This window comes from Bos taurus, chromosome 13, assembly GCF_002263795.3.
Source record: "Bos taurus isolate L1 Dominette 01449 registration number 42190680 breed Hereford chromosome 13, ARS-UCD2.0, whole genome shotgun sequence".
NCBI lineage: Eukaryota > Metazoa > Chordata > Mammalia > Artiodactyla > Bovidae > Bos > Bos taurus.
This window is the reverse complement of record NC_037340.1, coordinates 80,493,836-80,500,561: the sequence shown is the minus strand read 5'-3', so window position 1 is coordinate 80,500,561 and position 6,726 is coordinate 80,493,836. Positions and strand designations below refer to the sequence as shown.

Here is a 6,726-nt window from a genome sequence, read left to right as displayed (position 1 = left end):
AGCTGGCACACAATACATGAGAAGCAAGACCACTCCAGGCACGGTCAAGACAGGCTAAGGGACTGTCTCGTCCTTAAGTCAAGACAGTGACGAGGACCAGAGAGAGTGAAGCAGGCTGCTTTGGACGAGGAATATTAAAGTCGAATTGGGTTCCTGCTAAAAATATGCTGAAGTCTCAACCTCAGGACGTGTGAATGTGATCTCTTCTGGAACTAGGGTCTTTGTGGATGAAATCAAGTTAAAATGATGTCATAAGGATAAGTCAGGAATTAGTGTCCATATGGGAAGAGAGGAAGAGACTGTCACCAAGAAAAGCCCACGAGGAGACACACCGGGAATGCCAGGCGAGGTGGGGAGCCCGCAGTGAAACATCTGGAAGCCAGGGGCTGCCAAGGCCTGCTGGCGACCAGCAGGAGCTAAGAGAAAGGCAGGGAACAGATGCTCCTGCAGAGCCTTCAGAGAGAGCACTGGCCTGCCAACTCCTTGATTTGGACTTCTACCTCCCGGAACTGTAGGAGAGCCGATTTCTCTTGTTCCCTGTACCCAGTCTGCAGTCTTCACTACAGCATCCCTGGGAAGCGGATGCAGAGGGTTAGGGGAGACCTCACAAAGAGGCGGCTTTCGAGCTGATTCACCAGTCTCCATGAGGAAGAAAGTTCTTCCAAGCACAGGAAGAGCAAAAGCCCTGCCACTGGAATGAGCTTGGAATGTTCCAGGAACAAAAGGAGGCCAAGGGACACGAGGTCTGAACGGAGCGGGATGTGGTAGGACATGAGCGTGGAGAACGGACTGGAGCTAAATTATGAGAGAGGTTCCCAGCTCACTCTGTGCTGCAGGTCCGTGGACCCCACCCCAGGACTGATGGACGCGTGGTGGACCCAAGCATTGACGTATTTTTAAAGGTTTTGAGAACCACATACTTACTGTGTGAGTCTGGTAAGTAGCTTGGAGCTTATTCTTTACACAAGGTGTCAGCTCACTAGGATGCTCTACTGGGTGCCGTTGATCCTTCCCATGTTGGAAAGCAGCCCTTGCATGCCACTTCCAGTCCCAATGGCCCTTCTCCTCCCCATCTTCTCTTCTGCCAAACCTCACCAGTTTCTCACATGCAATTTGGTTTAATCTACTGCAGACCTAACAGGAAGCCACAAAAGTGGAACACCTCCATACACCGCAACAGGATGGCACACGTCTGTCTGCTAGCTTAGCCAGCTCAGCGGGTCTCAGCCTTCCCTTCTGTCCCGTGAGGCTTCCTCCCATTGCCGCCCCACTCCACCTGGGCACAAGGTCAGTGCTGGAGTGGATTTGAACACCGCCCATCCCCACAGAGAGGGGTTGTTCTGCTCTCCTACCAGTTGCAAATAATAAATTGATGGGTACCTAGAGAAGAGTCAAAGGCTCAAGGAATTTGGGGGTGCAGAAGAGAAAGGATTCCAGGATTCATTCAGCAAGTATTTGAAGGCTCTCTTGTGTGCTTTACCTGTTGAGGTGAGGTCTCCTCATTCTGATTGGCAGGGATGAGGTGGCTCAGGAAGAGCCGCCCGTTGCTGCTGGTAGAGGTCGAGACGCTCAGGCAGGTGGCTATATTGGAGTCACTGCAGACAGACGTCTTCTACTTCTCAGGCTGAAAGAGAATAGACCCAGGAATGTCATTCACACAGTGAAACCTTTGAAACCTTGACACTGCAATTTCGGCCCAGTGTATCCTTGGCTTTTAGCTCTAAGGTATTTTTGGAAACTCTTTCTCAAAGAAGATACCTAAGATATTGTTCAGACTATGTACCTATTCATTTTTTTTTCCCTTTTCAGAGATCGGTAAGAACCTTTGATGAACATAGAAGCTTGCTGGCTCATCAGGTAACAAATACCGAAAGATCAGGGCAACAAACTGCAAACCTGTGAGAAGGTAGACTGGCTACGTACCCATCTGACTGTTTACCCAGCATTATATAGACCTCTAGATTGCAGGAGGGCTTCCCCGATAGCTCAGTTGGTAAAGAATCCACCTGCAACGCAGGAGACCCCGGTTTGATTCCTGAGGTGGGAAGATCCCCTGGGAAAGGGATAGGCTCCCCACTGCAGCATTCTTGGGCTTCCCTGGTGGCTCAACTGGTAAAGAATCTGCCTGCAATGCAGCAGACCCTGGTTCGATTCCTAGGTTGGGAAGTTCTCCTGAAGAAAGGATAGGCTACCCACTCCAGCATTCTTGGGCTTCCCTGGTGGCTCAGCTGGTGAAGAATCCACCTGCCATGCAGGAGACCTGGGTTTGATCCCTGGGTTGTGAAAAATCCCCTGGAGAAGGAAATGGCTACTCACGCCGGTATTCACCTGAGAATTCCGTGGATTGTATAGTCCATGGGGTCACTAAAGTGTCGTACACCACTGAGCAACTTTCACTTTTGCTTTCTTAATTGTAAGCGTTCCGGTTCATTGCCCAGGTCCACGAAAGAACAAACTCTGTGATACTCAGATTTATGAGAAGACCTCATACTTCCTCCACGGTATGTGTTTTGGCATGGCCCAGCCACCTGTTCACAACCTGGGTCTGATTTCTGGTTGGCTGGTGCTTGCTATTAAATATTTTCTTTATCTCAGGGCTCATAGAAACCCTTACAGAGCAATGAAACGGCAGCACTAAGACTCTCATCCTTAGAGGACAATTATCGGTTGTCTGTCAAGCCATCAGTGGTCACTCTCCTGGTTAGTAGTCTATTCTGATCTACAGGGTGAACTCTGAGAAACTCCTGCCTGCAGTGGCTTTGGCCCACCCACATGCTAACTATACTGACTGGTCCAAGAGCAGGAAATGCTCAAAGTCCCTTCTCTAGGAACCAGGTTCAGGCCAAGAAGAAATTCAGTCCCTCCATCTCCATCATTTAGTCTCATTGTGTTTCTATTTCTCTCTCTCTCTCTCTTTTTTTCTTTCTCTCTCTTTAGGATACAAAAACTTAGGTGTTGTCAACAGCCATGTTTTAAAGCCTAGAATTTGAGAAACTGAACAAGGCAACCTGCAGTGTAAGAAAAGAGTTTATCCAATGCCATTAAATTCTCTACAATGTACTCCAAATTATATTGAACAAGATGAAATTGCCAATATTTGACCGTTTGAAAATTGACCACGATTAATAAAACTGACATGAAGTATAGTTCTCGCTGTGCTATTTAGGATTTACAATGGTATTGTCCTTTTCAATTTTCTCTAGAATTGATTTGTTTTTGTTCAAGTTTATTTTTCATGCAGAAACAAACATTATGACAAATTCACACAAATCATGAATCCTTTTTCTTTTATATGAATTTCATCAGGGGCACAGAATACCTGAAGAAGGCAGAAATATCAATTTGGCCTTGGGAGAGGGTTTGGGTAGCCAAAGGACTATTCGGCAGTGGTTTGAAATTTTCATTCGAAAATTTATTTGAATGGAAGATCATTTGGAATTCATGCTAAAAGCCAACCTTCAAAGCAATGTGAGGCCTGCAATAGACATAAGAATTTCTCAGAACCGGGGTACAATAGGCAAGGTGAAAACTCAGACAGTGGGTACCACACCGATGGATAGGAAAGCAGTGCTGAGGTGTTTGGTGAGTTGCTTATTGTTTAAATTTCAAAGTTGTACAGGTACATTTTTGGAAGAGATTATAAGCTATGACCATAAATAGATAGTGGTTGACAATTGAAAGAGATCTGGATGTTGACTAAAGGTTGAGGACACTCTCAAGTCTGTTAGGAAACCATCATTAAAATCAAAGAATGCTCTGGTACCAACACAGTAGCCTATAGAAGCCACAATGCAGCGCTCTTTTTTAAAGCAGTGTGAACAAATAACCACAGAATCATCTCGTCACAAAGCTGTTCCAGGCTTGACTGATGAGTGGTTCCGTGACTATGTGCCGCTTTGGTGCACTCTCGGTCCCCTCACCATCACGACAGTATGCTGTTAGAGCAGGGGTCAATGAACCATGACCCGTGGGCCAATTCTAGCCCATGAGCTAAGACTAGTACTTACATTTTTAAATAGTTGACAATAATCCAAAGAATGATATTTCTTGACATGTGAACCTTAAAAGAAATTTCAGTTTCAGTTCATAGGTAAAGTTTTTGAAAATCATCAACAACTTGCTTACATATTGTCTGTGGCTGCATTTCCACTTAAAAAAAAAAATGGCTTGAGTACTTGGGCAACAGAGACAGTAGGGCCTGCAAAGCCTAAAGAGTTTACCATCTGGCTCTTTACAGAGATAAGTGTGCCAGCCTCCATTCTAGAGTATCTTTGCTTCTGCAAGACTTTTCTAGTAAGATGTTGGGGTGCATAAAAGGAGAAAGTTTGGTCTTCATCAAACTTAAAGAAGAGGCTTTGCTGTTTTGTACATCCTTGTTGATAAATACCAAAAATTTGACCTGACACCTGCTCTCCTTGGAGTCTGGTTGTGAGTTGTGGGAGCAGACTCGGAGTTGACACTGATCTCTCTAACTGTTGGGGGTTAATGAAATTGACCAAGAAGAACTTAACTGTATGAAGCCCAATTTCCTCGGCACTTTGCAGCAAATGCCTTGAGAGGGGCAATTGATCTGAGTGTTGCAAAAAACACTCACTGACATCTGAGTACCTGATTCCAGGCCTTTCCTAGGACTCAGCTGTTTACTGCCCTTGTACCCCATGAAACACTGAATATCTTTAAAATGCATCCCTTTTGTTTTGCTTAAGCTACATCCAGCAGATTTTTATCACTTGCAACCAAATAGAACCCTTATTTATACACTCTTCATGATCAACAGAAGGGGATAAAGATGCAAGAGCTGTAGCTGTTCATTTTATGGAACCATAAGATCTTCCTGAATTATTTAGTTAACCATCCACCAGCACTTATAGCCAGGCACCTCTCACACTTAACCTAGAAATCTTAGTTATTAAGGTGATGCTTTATACTCTTTGCATTGGGCAGCAACCCAGCAAAAATGCTGATACATTTTAGGTAAGCCTGGGGAGTATGTAGCGTGTTGATGGGTAATAAGTAACATGCACCTTAACTCTTTTTAAGAGAGGCCCAGACATCACACACTTAAGACAACCCAAATGCCTCATCCATTATTCACAGATAGCTCCAAAGTTTCAGCAGGTGATCAAACAGGCATTTCAAAGATGCAATCAAGGTCAGTTGCAAAAACCCTCCAAGGAGCCAGTGCTTCGCTTCACCCATGGGCTTCATTTTCTTGGTCCCATTCGCCTTCTTTATCCTCACCCCACCATCGTGACTGCCACTCGTCTCCAAAGTCACCAGGCTCACATTTAGGTGACGACATCAGTAACTCTTTGAGAGATGTGCAGAGAAGAAAGCTGGAGTGTGCTGTCTGCAGTGACATTCCAGGTCAATAAACACCTTCATGCATGCCTGTCCCAGTTAGCAGATCAATGAGTCCTGCTTTAATTACTAAATAAGAGATGGCGAGAGTCAACAGATAGGCATTTCATGAGACAAAAAATATTTCCAATACTACATTGAATTGGGTGTAACATTCTCCTGACTGAATCATTTTCATCATCCTACTTATCAATTGAATAAGTGAGAACTGAAAACAATCTGCTAACCAATGGACATGTTGACTCTTAGGGTCACTGCTCTTGAAAGCTGGGGCTCCCAGGTGGCTCAGTGGTAAAGAACCCACCTGACAATTCAGGAGACGCAAGACACTCAGGTTCGGTCGCTGCATCGGGAAGTTGCCCTGGAGGGGAAAACGGCTACCCACTCCAGTACCCTTCCCTGGAATATCCCATGGACAGAGGAGTCTGGCAGGCTACCGTCCATGGGGTTGCAAAAGAGTCAGAACTGATGAGAGACCGAGCACCCTTGAAAGAGCATTTGGGAATTTTCCAAAGATATGCTAATTTGCTACCCTGTACCTGTTTGCAATGACATTCCTCTTTTGATGAACTCCGTGGTTCCTCTCGGTGGGAGCACCTGTGAGCCCAGGGAATTCTTTTTCTAGCCTATTCTAGTGGTGGAAATGCATCAGTTTCAAAAAGGCTGTGCAACATAGAGCACTCACTTTTCCTGCACTAATTCTAATGAATCCAGGAGAGAGTGCAGTGGGAAATGGTTGGAAACAGACCCAGGCCCACCTCAGTATAGCGGGGCTTTTATGCTGCATGCCCCATTAGGGACCACCGCACGCATCTTCCTCAATAAACAAGCTTACTGCTCAAGTAATAAAGTCATTTATGGAGAGAAGTCAGCCAAAAGCCCAGGACTTATGGGAGGTTCTCAGGGAGGAATCATACCAAGTTAGGTTGAAAGAGAATCCCATAGATTCAAATCAAAAGACCAGTTTTCAACTGGGAGCCCTAGTTTCTATGGATCTATTACCTAACCTTTTCTTCGTGGGTTCAGAAAGAAAAGTTCATGTACACTATCCCAAATAGGGAAAGGGAATTTGGTGACTTTAAAGCCAATTAAGACTTTTCTGAATATTAGAGTAGTTTTCTCTGCTTTTTCCAAAACACAAGAATTTCTGATCAAACAAGAACTTTTCCACTTTTAATTAGCCCCTTGTGTTCTGAGAAGAAAAGCGAGGGTGAAAGTTATAAAAATCTCTTATTTAAAGTCACCGTTACAAGGTCTTTTAATTTTTTAACTCTACTGATTATTAAGAGAAGATGTCATGAGGAAGTGAGCACTTCTCTTTCTCTGAGCTTGAGTGTTTTTTGTGGTAGAAGTTAATTCTGTGTC

At 44.6% G+C, this 6,726-nt stretch overlaps 1 long non-coding RNA gene across 1 annotated transcript in view; it reads right to left on the bottom strand.

The window, feature by feature from the left end:
* Positions 1-305: 305 nt before the first annotated feature.
* Positions 306-6,726, bottom strand: part of LOC132346989 (uncharacterized) — a 356,734-nt gene continuing 350,313 nt past the window's right edge. The window contains exon 4 of the long non-coding RNA XR_009497056.1: positions 306-1,624. This is a non-coding gene — a long non-coding RNA (uncharacterized lncRNA). The remainder of the gene's footprint in view (positions 1,625-6,726) is intronic.